This window comes from Microtus ochrogaster, chromosome 2 (genome assembly GCF_000317375.1).
Source record: "Microtus ochrogaster isolate Prairie Vole_2 chromosome 2, MicOch1.0, whole genome shotgun sequence".
Lineage (NCBI taxonomy): Eukaryota > Metazoa > Chordata > Mammalia > Rodentia > Cricetidae > Microtus > Microtus ochrogaster.
This window is the reverse complement of record NC_022010.1, coordinates 34,087,604-34,099,773: the sequence shown is the minus strand read 5'-3', so window position 1 is coordinate 34,099,773 and position 12,170 is coordinate 34,087,604. Positions and strand designations below refer to the sequence as shown.

Sequence of the window (12,170 nt, the reverse complement as noted above, 5' to 3'; positions counted from 1 at the left end):
CTAGGTCTCAGGTTAGGGTACATATTGTGGCGGTCCTTTGCCTACAGGCCGGTAAGACGGCTCAGCTAGCGAAAACACCTGCTGCCAAGCCTGAGGTCAAACCTTGTGGACCCACACATCAGAAGGTAAGAATCAAACTTCCCCAAGATGTTCCTCTATCCTCTGCCCGCCACACTTACACACGCAAGTACAAGGTACACACACGCAAACCGATGAAGAACAATAATGACAACAGGTTTAAAATTCCCCTGCCAGCCAAGCTTTTCCGTCTCTGTTGTGAGAATGTCTGTTCATTCCTCAAGATCCGGCACAAAGGTCTTCTCTGCCGAGGTCCTCGCTGGGATTCCAGGCGATCAGCCATGCCTTTCTCAGGGCTTCGTCTGCCTGCTTTCCCCCCACCTCGCTGGGGCCTTAGGCTGCCTACGTGGGTCTCCTCAAAAACACAGACTTCCCACACTCCAGCAATCGGGAGGCAGAGGCAGGCGGATCTCTGTGAGTTCAAGACCAGCCTGGTCTACAGAGCTAGTTCCAGGACAGGCTCCAAAGCCACAGAGAAACCCTGTCTCGAAACCCCCCCCCCAAAAAAAAAAACACAAACTTCCCTGTAAGTCAGCACGCAGCATGTCTGCCTGACATTGAGAAGTCTAATCACACAGGACACATACAAGATAGGAGCTATTAACTGTCATACCTACCACAGGGTAGACAGAGTAAGCAAAAAAAAAATCTAAAAATTTCTTCATGGCACAAAGTGCATTTTGATCTCTGGTCTTGAGAATCAGGTTTACAAAAGGCTGAGTCTATGAACCTCGGGTGAGCAGACAGAGGTATCCATTCAAAAAGCAGAGGGGCATTCAACATTAGCCGACCACCCGGATGTATGAGGGAAAAAGGGTAAGAGGAATAATAATTCTTCATCATGGATAACCCAGAAAGCCCCTTAGTCTTCACCCAATGACAACATGACTGGCCAGTGCCACCTCCAGCAGGTAGAGACAATTCTCACCCCAATTCCAGGTCTCAGCACGCCCCAGGCAGTCAAAACCTGGTCCTTCCCCAAGTCTGCATCCTGTGGTTGTAGTTAACAATGTCACCCCCTCTTTAGGCAGAAAATATTTCCAGAGCAGCTATCACGTGACAGGCGCTCTTCCAGGCATTGTGAAGGAAGCCATTTGTAACGCACACATCCTATCAAACCTCGAGAAGCTTTTCCTTCTGGCTGAGGATTGAGCCCAGGGTCTGCAAAGGCTAGGCAAGGGCTCTCTACCACTGAGTTACATCTCCAGCCCATGAGGACAGGCGAAGGCAAAGAAGAAATCCTGGCCTAACGGCAAACACCTAGAATCACACTTGAGAGGCTGAAGCAGCAGGATAAAGAAGAGTTCAAGACCATCCTTAGCTACATAGTGAGCTCAGTCCCAATGTGGACAGCAGGAGACCCTGCCTCAAAAGGAGAGTCAACGCAGAGAGAGGCTGAAGCAGCAAGATAAAGAAGAGTTCAAGACCATCCTTAGCTACATAGTGAGTTCAGTCCCAACGTGGGCAGCAGGAGACCCTGCCTCAAAAGGAGAGCCAACGCAGAGCGGAAGTAGAAAAAAGCAAGCCTATCAAGTAGCTATCGTGATATTACAAACCGCTTATTTACTTAACAGCCACTTCAAAGTATCAGAGATAAGAGGAACTTGAGAACAAGAAAAAAAAGTTGTATTAATTTTCCCAGGTTCCGTGCTGGGCGCTGGGGCAGGCAGGGGTCTGTCTTTCTTCCACGGATAATAAAACAGCTCCTCTAAGACTGGACTACTGTCCACTAGACAGGACCTAGAAAATCTAGGAGGCGAGGCTCCCATCCCACCTGTGAAAGATTATCTTGATCAGGTTAAGTGAGGTGGGAAGACTAACCCCCCACCCAAGTCGGTATCACCATTCAAAGTGCTGGGACCCAAGACTGAACAAACTGGAGAAAACCAGCCCACCAAAAGCATTCACCTCTCACGACTTACCGAACGTGGAAGCGATGTGACCAGCTGCCTCAAGTTCCTGCCACCATCCACCGTCACCACAGGTGACTTCACCACTATGGTGGACCTAACCCTCAAACTGTGATTCCCCAGCCAAACACTTCCTTAAGTTGCTCTCCAGGGTGTTTTATCAAGGCTCCAGGCACAGTAATCAAGGCAGGGCTTTATCTCTGAGCCATAAAACACAAACTGTGCACCTGAGGCAGGAAGGTGGCAGACGGCAGAACTGACCAGTCAAGGGCCAAGGCTATTTCAAAAGTGTCACAGCCTACTGGAGGGCAAGAGCCACAGGAAGAATAGGGTCCCCTGGAGGAGCCATAAAGGCAGGGAAATGACAGAAAACCAGTTTCCCCAATATTGGATCACTGTCTTACTGCCGCCCCAACTGCCTCTCGCCTCGGTGCATAAAATCCAGATGCATTGCAAGGGCATGGAACAGGAGACACAGTGGAAGGGGCATTGACTTGCTGGCTCCATTTCCACACAAGGCAGCTTGGGAGAAGGCATGGCAATGTGCTGACAGACTGAAAGGGTCTGTGGTAACACCAGCATGGAACCCAGAAGCCCACTCGCCCAGGTTCATCCTCAGGCGCAAACCCAGAGCCCAGTGCACAAGCATCGGGATCTCTTAGTTTTCTTGATTGTGAACACAGACAGCCGTGTGCAGTGAAGAGGCCACAGACCAGACAAGGGCTTAGAACTAAACATGCCACTTAGCCGTGCAACCTCGCTTCACCACGCTCATCTTCTCATCTGTAAAATGAGACTGACAGTCATCACATCAGGCCAATATTAGTCCTGACTGCGGACCATAATGAAGAAAGGAGGCCTTCTTAACTCAGGGTTCCTACAAGCTCAGGGCACATCACCAATGTCACCTCTGCTCTAGTGAAGGCCTGGAGGATGGCACATAAATAACGGGGGGGGGGGGGAGTCCACAGGAGAAAAATCACACCACTCAACAGGAAAATAGCCAGAGCCAATCAGGAGTCAGGTTCGCTTTTCCGTAACTACTAAACCAAGATAGATTTCAAAAAATTTCCTTCAAAGGACATTCCCTGAATGACTTAAAGAACAATCCACTAGGCCTCACCTCTAAAAGTCCCTCCATTCTGCACATACTTGGGAAACAAGCCTTCAACTCTGAGTCTTCAACCACACCCAAGTCACAGCAATCAAATCTTAGGGAATCAATGTGGTAATCACATGAGCATACAGTAAGCATTCAAAACATTTAAATTACACTGCTTCCTAGAAAGGACAGGAAGATAAACATTCCCTAGCCTCAGCCCAATGGCTACCTTCTAAGCCTTTCTACCTTTAACCCTAGCTAGTGACCAGGCTCATTCCCGTGACCTACATTTGGTCCCCAAGCCTTGAGGCAGCTCCTGCAAACTCCCACAACAAACTTCCACTGCCCCTCACTGGCTCGCCCTCACATTCTGTTTTCATATGCACCTTTAGACAAACAGATTTCTACCCAAGTTCTACCTTTACACAGGCAACAGCAACAACCACTTCCCCCCCCCCCCCCCCCCCGCTTCCTCACCTCCAGTGAGTTTAGGCAGAACGCTGCATTCCAAAGCCATATTCCAGGAAACGTCCCCACCCACCAATGCACACATCCAGCTCTGGGGCCCTCCTTACTGCACTGGGTCAAAGTCTCAGGTTCACTTATCTACTTATGAAAAGTGTTCTTATGCCTTCGGCCTCGACATCACAAACTCGATCCCACAGCGAAGCTTCCAGAGGCCCTGCCCAGCCTTGTTACCCTGTGAATCATGACTCTCAATAGGATTGATTAATGGCCCCCACAGCTGCAAGACAAACAGAAACTATACTTCGGGAAAAAAAATAAAAAATCAGTCCTCCCTTTTAGGGCAGCCGAAGAGGCTCCACAGGCAAAGGTTCTTGCAATACAAACATGGTGCTTGAGTTTCTGGAACCCAACAGATGCCACAAAGTTGTTCTCTAACCTCCACAAACATGCTGACCCTTCGAAACACAGCTAAAATAAACCGCCCTGTCCCCTGGCCTTGCACAGAGGACCCTTTGTCTAGCGGCTTCATCTCAGGCCTTCCTTCCTCCCCTCACGCCTCTCTTTCTTAGCGCTGGAGATTCAGTTCAGACGGTCGCCATCAACGGGGGTTTGCTTCCCTGCGGCTCATCATTTCCAGCCCTTGTAGCCGAAACACTGACCACACCCTCCATGCTCCTCCGCGTTCGCACACACCCGGTGCTCCTCAGGCGAAGAAAGGGTGGCCTCCTCAACTTATACGCTCAGCAGCCCACTTAGTGTCTCCCTGGTCCACGGGGGAACGGGCCTGAGGCATGCTTCCACACTGGGTCTCCTCCTTGCCCCCCCTTTAGCCTTTGGTGTACGGAGTTACCTTGCAGTTGGTTCCCAGCCCTTCCAAGTTAAACAGTCCTTGGTTTACGTGGTCCCAGGACCCCAACATGGAAGTCATAGTTCTGAAGTCAAAGCTAACCTGCCTCTGCTCCGGCATCCACTAACCCATGCTAGATCCACTGTGGGGCAAAGTTACACGTTCCCACCAAGAACCCCAAGTTTGGAATTACCACTTTCATGAACCCCTCTAATTAGCTCTGTAACCTCAGGTAAAGGGTTAAAATAGAGAAGGCCTGTCACCATGCTTACTTCTCAAGAAATTCCCATAGAATATTTGATGGAAACATTTGTTTATAAAATGCAAAAGTTCTATACATTTATAAAAGACCTAGCAACCAAGTTTTATCAAATTTAAAACAGCAACTGTAAAATGCACAGCATTACTAACTTTAGAAGAAAACCTTGTTCAGCTTGGATGCATCTGTGCTTAAAAGACCATCACACTTCAGTGGTAGAAAAACGGGGAAAAGGTGTAGTTCAGAACTCATTTAATAAAATCTGCCTCAATAAAAAATAACAACCATATTTGACAGTGCATGACAGGAGTTCAGCAACACATGCCAGGCAAATCAAACAACCCATGATCATTTTCTTTAAGCCAAATTATCACCTCTCTCACTGAACCTGGGCAGCAGGAGGCTTCTCAATGCCAGTTCTCCAAATCATGTTCCTGCCTGCTCGAAACCCTCAAAAGTCATATGGCCTGGCATTCCTAAAGCCTTCCAGAACCAAGTCCTACCTATCACTGTCTGGCAATGTCTACCCTCTCAGAGAAGTCACCTCCTCGCCAGAATGTCCCTCCACGAAAGGACACTCAATCCCAGCAATAATGACCAAGTCAAGAACTGGCTTCCCCTCCCACTTCCTAAACCCAACTCCAGGCTAGAGCTGCTTACGAGGACCTGGGGATGGGGGAAAAGAAGGAGGGTCAGGAGATGCAAGACAAGATACTGTCCAAGCCTCAGGACCCCTGGCATGTCCCCCTACCCTTCACACAGCGAATTCTCACTAGACAGCATACTGGACTCCACAGGCTGCCTTCTAGAGATTAAATACAAGATAAATAATTTCCTCTTTCAACGCCCCTTGGTGCTAACAAGAATCCCATCAGGAGACTCTGGGGACAGGAAGAATCTTACTGGGTTTCTGTAAACCATCACCACCCTCCCCCAAACACACACCTCAGTCCACCACTATCTACCAAAGACTACAGGACTGGCACTCAACTTCTGTGGATCTGGGTTTGTTTCCCTATTTGTAACAATAAGAAAAGCGGTCAGGGAGAGGTTTACTTATTCCACAGCAGCCTTGTACACTTGACCTCTCTTCCCCTAAAGGTTTTCTAAAAAGTTGCTTGAGCGGGAAGTAGTGAACCATTAAGTCACCAACATCTTGGAAAGAAAGTTTTATTGGGGAGGCAAGCTTGCAAAGGGGAGAGGGGGTCCAAACACAAAACGTTGGAGTCTATTGAGAAAGTCAGAAAGGATGGCTGGTGAGGTCTTGCTAGGCCTTCCTTGTGGGAGAGGGGAAGCAGTGGACCCCTTCCTAAACAGAAATGAGATTAGAGACATTTTACACCACCTTCCGGTCCAAGTACCCAAGCCACAACTCCACTGCTATGGTCTCCTGTCATACTCCCACCCCAAAGCCATCAACGCAATGTCCAATCCCCACCCTTATTTAGCTTTCTCTGGTCCGCAGTTGCCTCCCTGACAAGGAAGGCCTTGCCTTCCTTCAAAATAGTCAATCACAAACACACACAGCCCTCCAGGACCACTTCTGGTCTCTTCATGGAGACCGAAATAAGAAGCTCCTTCCCGAGACACCCCCCTTAAAAAAAAAAGCCTGGATCTTCGAGTTCTCCAGCATTTGGCCCTTCTTCCTACTTTGGTCAGGTTTAGCTCCTGCGTTCCACGGAGCTCTCCCTGAGGGCAAAGTCTGGCCTGGAGTAACCTACAGTGCTTGAAAACAGTGGGGACTCCAAAACAGCTTACAGAAAAAGGCCGTCGGGGTCCTAAGGCACCGGTCTTAGCCAGGGCTCCACCTTCCAGGAATGACTTCCAGGAAAGCCCGCCTCTCGGTGCCTCGCCAGCCCTGACTGTAAAATGGGAAGACTCTCGAGTCACCGGGTCCCTAGGCCCTTTCCGCTGTGACAACTGAGATTCCACGAAAGCTCGAAGCAGCCGGGCGCGGCCCCGCCCCCTAGGCACCCAGAAAAGCCCGGGCCGGGGGGCGCTCGCAGAGGACGCCCGCAGCGTCGCCCCTCCCCCCACGCCGTGCACCCCGCTTCCCGGCCGGGAGCCCGCACTTCCGCGGCGAGCCGGGCGGAGCAGGGCGGTCCCGCGCTCCCGCCACCGCAGCGGTTCGCCCCGGGAGGGGAGAGGATCCGGGGTTCGAGCGGGCACCCTCGGGCCGAGGCTGCGGGAGGAAGTATTCGCTACTATACCTGGGGGAGGAGGCGGACGGGGCAGCGGTGGCCGCGACGGCAGGAGGCGGAGGCTCGGGCGGAGGAGGAGGTGCCCGGCACTCCCCCCTCCCATTGTCCCGGCCCGCGGCCCGCAGCGGCCCGCTCCGCCTGGCCCAGCGCCCTCCCCGTGCCCGGTCCCCGCTGCTGGCCCTTACCTTGCAGCGGCCGGCTCTTCCCGCCGCTAATGCTACTTATCCCGGCAACGCTCGGAGCGGGGCCCGGGAGCGAACCCACAGACAAAAAGTGAAACTTCGGCAGGCCGGGAGCGGCTGCTGGTTGGTGCTCTCCCCCTCCTTCCTCCCCACCCCCTCCCCGCGGTCTCCCGTGCGGTGCCCTGAGCGCTGGAGGCTGACGTCAGGGGCCTGAATTCCTGACTTTGCCTGCACGCATTTGTCCATGTAAGGTATGGGGAGGCGTGTGCCCGCGGGGCCGCTGCGCTAGCCGGGCTGGGAGGGGGCGCGGCGGGCAGCGCCCGCTCGAGGTGGGCGACCCTGGGCAGTGCACTTCCTGGAGGAGGGGACACGGGGGTGCAGGGAGCATGGGAAGAGGAAGGGAAAGAGGGATCTGCCTCCACTGGAGGAAGAGGAAGGAGATGCAGGAGGAAGTCGAAAAACCGGCACACTAGGGTCCGCTCTGCAGGCGACAAATTGGAAGGCTGAGTTTGAGCGAAGAGATCCTGCCACGGAACACCCCCTCACCCCCACTCTCCCCACCCCAAGAGTCTCGCTGGAGCCCCGCCCAGGACTCCTGTAGGACTCAGAACTACGGGATGGTGGAGAGCAACTTTGGTTCACTTCACACGTGAGAGCGCCGAAGTTCTCAGGCTCTGCGACCTGATCCAGTCGTACACAGTGCAAATCTAGGAGCAGATCCCATTCTCTACTCCCAGCTGGATTTCCGCCTTCAGGCAGGACGAGGCTGTGAACTCAGAACCGAGTTAGACCTGGCAGATGACTCGACCACCCACTGAAGTGACTAGCCTCAGTTCCTGGAAGGTTGCGGTTGACAAGCCTTGAGTAACAGTGGCAATCAGGGCAACTTCCTGTTCTTTGTTCAGAACAGAAATGAACTTTTGGAGTTTAAGATGTGCTTCCCAACCCTGCTCTGCCGGAATACCAGAAGGCTTGCTCTTTTCTTAGAGCTTAGAAAAGAAAATACACAAACTGGGTGAACTGGTTTGAATAAAGACAGGCCTGTTCTTGGAAGGTTGGGGTTGGATTTTTTTTTTTTTTTGTCTTTGATAGTTGTAAAAGTGAGCAAAGGTGAGAACCCCATGTACCAGACGAAGACATGGAGTAGGAGGTACTGGAGGCCCTCTGGGCCGCAGTATTGAAGGCTTTTAATCCCAGCACTAGGAAGATAGTCTGTGTGGTCCCTGTCCCCTCCAAAAAACAAAAACAACCTATGATTAGTTCTTTTTGTCTCTCTTTCCTGTTCGTACACAAAAGAAATGCCTCACCTTGGCCCCACACTGACAGCTTCCCCAGCCCACCCTAATGGCTCTCCCACCCATTACTACCATCACAAATGGGTTGCATGAACTAAATGTGGTAACGTGACCTGCGCCACACAACTGCCTGGGCAGGATCCTGAAACCTTCCACTCCGAAGCCACTTTTCATCCCCATCCCCCCCCCCCCCCCCCCCCACCCCTGTGCTCCCTGACCTCCTGTAGCTAAGCCAGTCAAGCACATACAAAGTACACCAAGAACCTATGGGTGCAGGGAAGCTTAAACGTGGCTCTTTTCGGGTTCGATTTCGATGACCCCATTTGACTAAGAATTAAGCAAATCAGGGTCAGAGTACATATTCTTGTGCTTAACGGTTATTGAACAACACCTCCCCTGCAGTCTTCAAATTCAAACACTTCTGGGTTTCAACTACTTAACCCGTTTGCCCCGCGCCACTTTCCTAGCTGCACGTTCAAAAGTCGGAATGCAGCAGCAGAAAAGATCAAGAGTGGCGTGCATTCCTCGCAATAATGAAATCTTTTCTCCTTATAATTAACCTGGTATCAGACGGGAAGCTCTTGGCGTTCAGACTTTGAAAGATCACAGTCTACTCCCTCTGTCCTGAGCTTTTTAGCCAGTCTGGGTCCTGTGTGCTACTACTACTGATTGTGGGGAAATCACCCAGTTCTCGTTTAGACATAACGGAACTTGACCGGCATTGCTTGCTTGCTTTTATTCCCTTCTTTGTAACCCACTTATAAAGAATAATAGGGTTCTAATGAGGATTAATAAAATTTAATAAGGTATAATTAGAGTCATTCATTTCCCCCCATCATACACATTATAAGAGTGCTGTGTTGATCCAGAAATGCTGCTAATTATGTTGAAAGTGTTCCGTGTCTTAGGGAAGATCACTGTATTGCTTCTCCTGAAATGCTGATGAATTGCTCAGGTAGGCATGAACGTTATAGAAAGTTAATCACAATAGGTAGTTGCAGCTCCTGAGGTCCTCCCCAGAAGTATAAGTGACAAGGTCAGAAGTTGAATGTTTGGTGAACCACAGGCCGGGCCATCAGGAGTCCTAACCCAAACCAGAAGCCTCATTCTGCTTTGTTGTTCTGCTTTCTTTCTCCCCTCACGTGCAATGCACACAGACGCGGGCCAGATCAAAAGTTTGCTCACACTTGCAAATTTACCATTTACCAATTTACCATAGCAGAGAATAAAGGTAGCCCAAGATTTCAGATGAGGTAGAGGGCGTGGCCCTGTGGCCAGAGGAAGGCTCATGGGTGCTATGACCTCTGTCACTTGTCTAGTGACAAAACACAGGCAGGCTGATTGATCCTGTTGCTCCATTGTATTCGCCACCTTCCTATACCGGAAAGCCGCTCAGAAGTTATAACCTTTTTCTGGAGTCTGTGCCCATCCATAGTGTAAGGCCTTCCTATGCAATTCACTTAACCTGCAGCTGCCTTGACGGGGCTGATGTTATTTCTGTAGCTGGTACATGAGGAAACGAAAGCCGGAGGAAGCCAAGCAGCTTATTCTTAATATGAGCTTTTGGGAACACAGAGAGTCCACGGTGAACCCAGGGAGCCTGGCGCCTGTCTTCACACTGCAGAGTGGCCATCTGCTCTCACTGTGAACATTCCATTGCAGAGGCTCCTAATCCGCAGCCATGGAGAGGAAGAGCACAGGGGAGGCTACCGGAGAAATAGGAAGGGAAATAATCGCCAGGGAAGATGGGAGGCAGTATCGGTCTGATGCTGCTTCATCTGGGCCGGATTCCACAGCATGGTTTGCACAGGCCTTGATGATGCGGCACCGGCATGGGCCTTCTGCTGCAGTTTTGCAACCCTCCAGCTGTATGCAGCCAGTGGAAGTCAGAGCAGGCTCCTAAGCACAGGTGCCTGCTCTTTGTGCAGGTTCTGCTCTCCGCAATAAACTTCCTTCTCCATCCACCTAGCAACCCTTCAAGCTCCTGTGGGGTCCCATGTCCCCTGAGGACTCCTCTACCCCCTGTACCACCTCCAGACCCACTCCCTGCTCTGTGGTTAGGCCCTCAGACACTGTGTAATGTATCCCAGAGTCCCTAACATTATTGCTGCCTTGGTCATTGTAGGCATTCAAAACTTTATTTTTTTTTACCTTTCTGTTGATCCTGTCCAAAGGCAGAGGGAAAATGGAGAAGGCGGAAGGCCTGCATGTTTAAATTAATCATCAGAGAACAACGTCAAGAAATAAGAGCTAGATCGCAGCAGGCCAATGGGAAAGTACAGAAAGAGCCAAAACTCCAAAAACTTGAAGGTGACACCAAGGCTAGCTCGTGGTGAGGAAAGGAAGCCTCTGATTTACTTCCAGGTTGTTGTGCATTCTCTTCAGGAGTCTCCCAGAATCACTTCCTCCACGGTCCCAATTTCTTTCTCCCGTGCAGTTAAATTATTGGGTTTGATATTCTACAACATTCTCTCCAGCTCCCAAACTTGATTCAGCCTTCTCATCAGTAACCGCGTTCATTTCCACCAGACATGGCATCACACTTTTCCTTGCAAAGTTAAAATGTCATTGAACTTAAGGGCAGACCCTTCCGCTGCTCTTTTCCTATTCCCTGAACTAGTCCTCGTGGGTTTTTTCCAAACCGTAGGCTGTACCTCCATCCTTCACCGCCCCAGCCCCTTCCTGCTGGCTTCCCAGAAGATATGGTCTTACCATTGCCTAGCCTTTCACGTGACCTTCATTGATAATGAAAGTAACCTTTGGGCCTTCTAAGAAAGATACATACTTGCTTATCCTGCCACTCTATATTTTTCAAATGAGTTGGAGCCCTTCCTTCTGTCTGTTTTAGTCTGGGTTTCTGTTGCTGTGATGAAAAACCATGACCAAAAGCAAGTTGGGGAGGAAAGAGTTTATTCAGCTTACACGTCCATCTTGTAGTCCGTCGTTGAAGGAAACCAGGACAGGAACTCAAACAAGGCAGAAACCTGGAGGCAGGAGCTGATGCAGAGGCCACAGAGGGGTGTTGCCTACTAGCTTGCTTCCCATGACTTGCTCCATCTGCTTTCTTGTAGAACCAACCCAGGGCCACCAACCCATTGATGGCACAACCTACAATGGTCTGTGCCTCCCCCCCCCATATCAGTCACTAATTAAGAAAATGCTTTATGGCATGATCTTATAGAGGCATTTTCTCAATTGAGGTTCCCTCCTTTCAGAGAACTCTAGCTTGTTTCAAGTTGACATGAGACTAGCCAGCAGGCTGTCCCATGTAAATACTTAATGGTGTTTCATGTGTTCCATTCTTTTCATACTAACAACAGTTACCCAGTGTTTATAACTAAGTGTCAGTGAATGAGAGAGAAAGAATCCATTATGCTTTCTAGGAAAGCAACCAAGTATCTTCTCCTGAAGCTTGGTCATGTACCCTAGGCACAAGGCAAATCAAAAGGGTCATATGTAAAGACCTCAATAGCAGGCTGAACACACTGAACCTGATAGAAGAGAAAATGGGAAGTACTCTACAACATATGGGCACAGGAGACCACTTCCTACGTATATCCCCAGCGGCACAGACATTAAGGACAACATTGAATAAATGGGACCTCCTGAGACTGAGAAGCTTCTGTAAAGCAAAGGACACTGTCACTAAGACAAAAAGGCAGCCCACTGACTGGGAGATCTTCACCAACCCTGCAACAGACAAAGGTCTGATCTCCAAAATATATAAAGAACTCAAGAAATTAGACTTTAAAATGCTAATTAACCCAATTAAAAAATGGGGCACTGAACTGAACAGAGAATTCTCAACAGAAGAAATTCAAATGGCCA

The 12,170-nt window shown here is 50.2% G+C and overlaps 1 protein-coding gene across 1 annotated transcript in view; it reads right to left on the bottom strand.

Annotated features, from left to right (window-relative positions):
- The window catches only part of Lpp (LIM domain containing preferred translocation partner in lipoma), a 600,182-nt gene extending 592,970 nt beyond the window's left edge, over nt 1-7,212 (bottom strand). The window contains exon 1 of the mRNA XM_026785266.1: nt 7,051-7,212. The gene's annotated coding sequence lies outside the window, so the exon portion shown is untranslated. The remainder of the gene's footprint in view (nt 1-7,050) is intronic.
- Between the last annotated feature and the right edge of the window lie 4,958 nt (nt 7,213-12,170).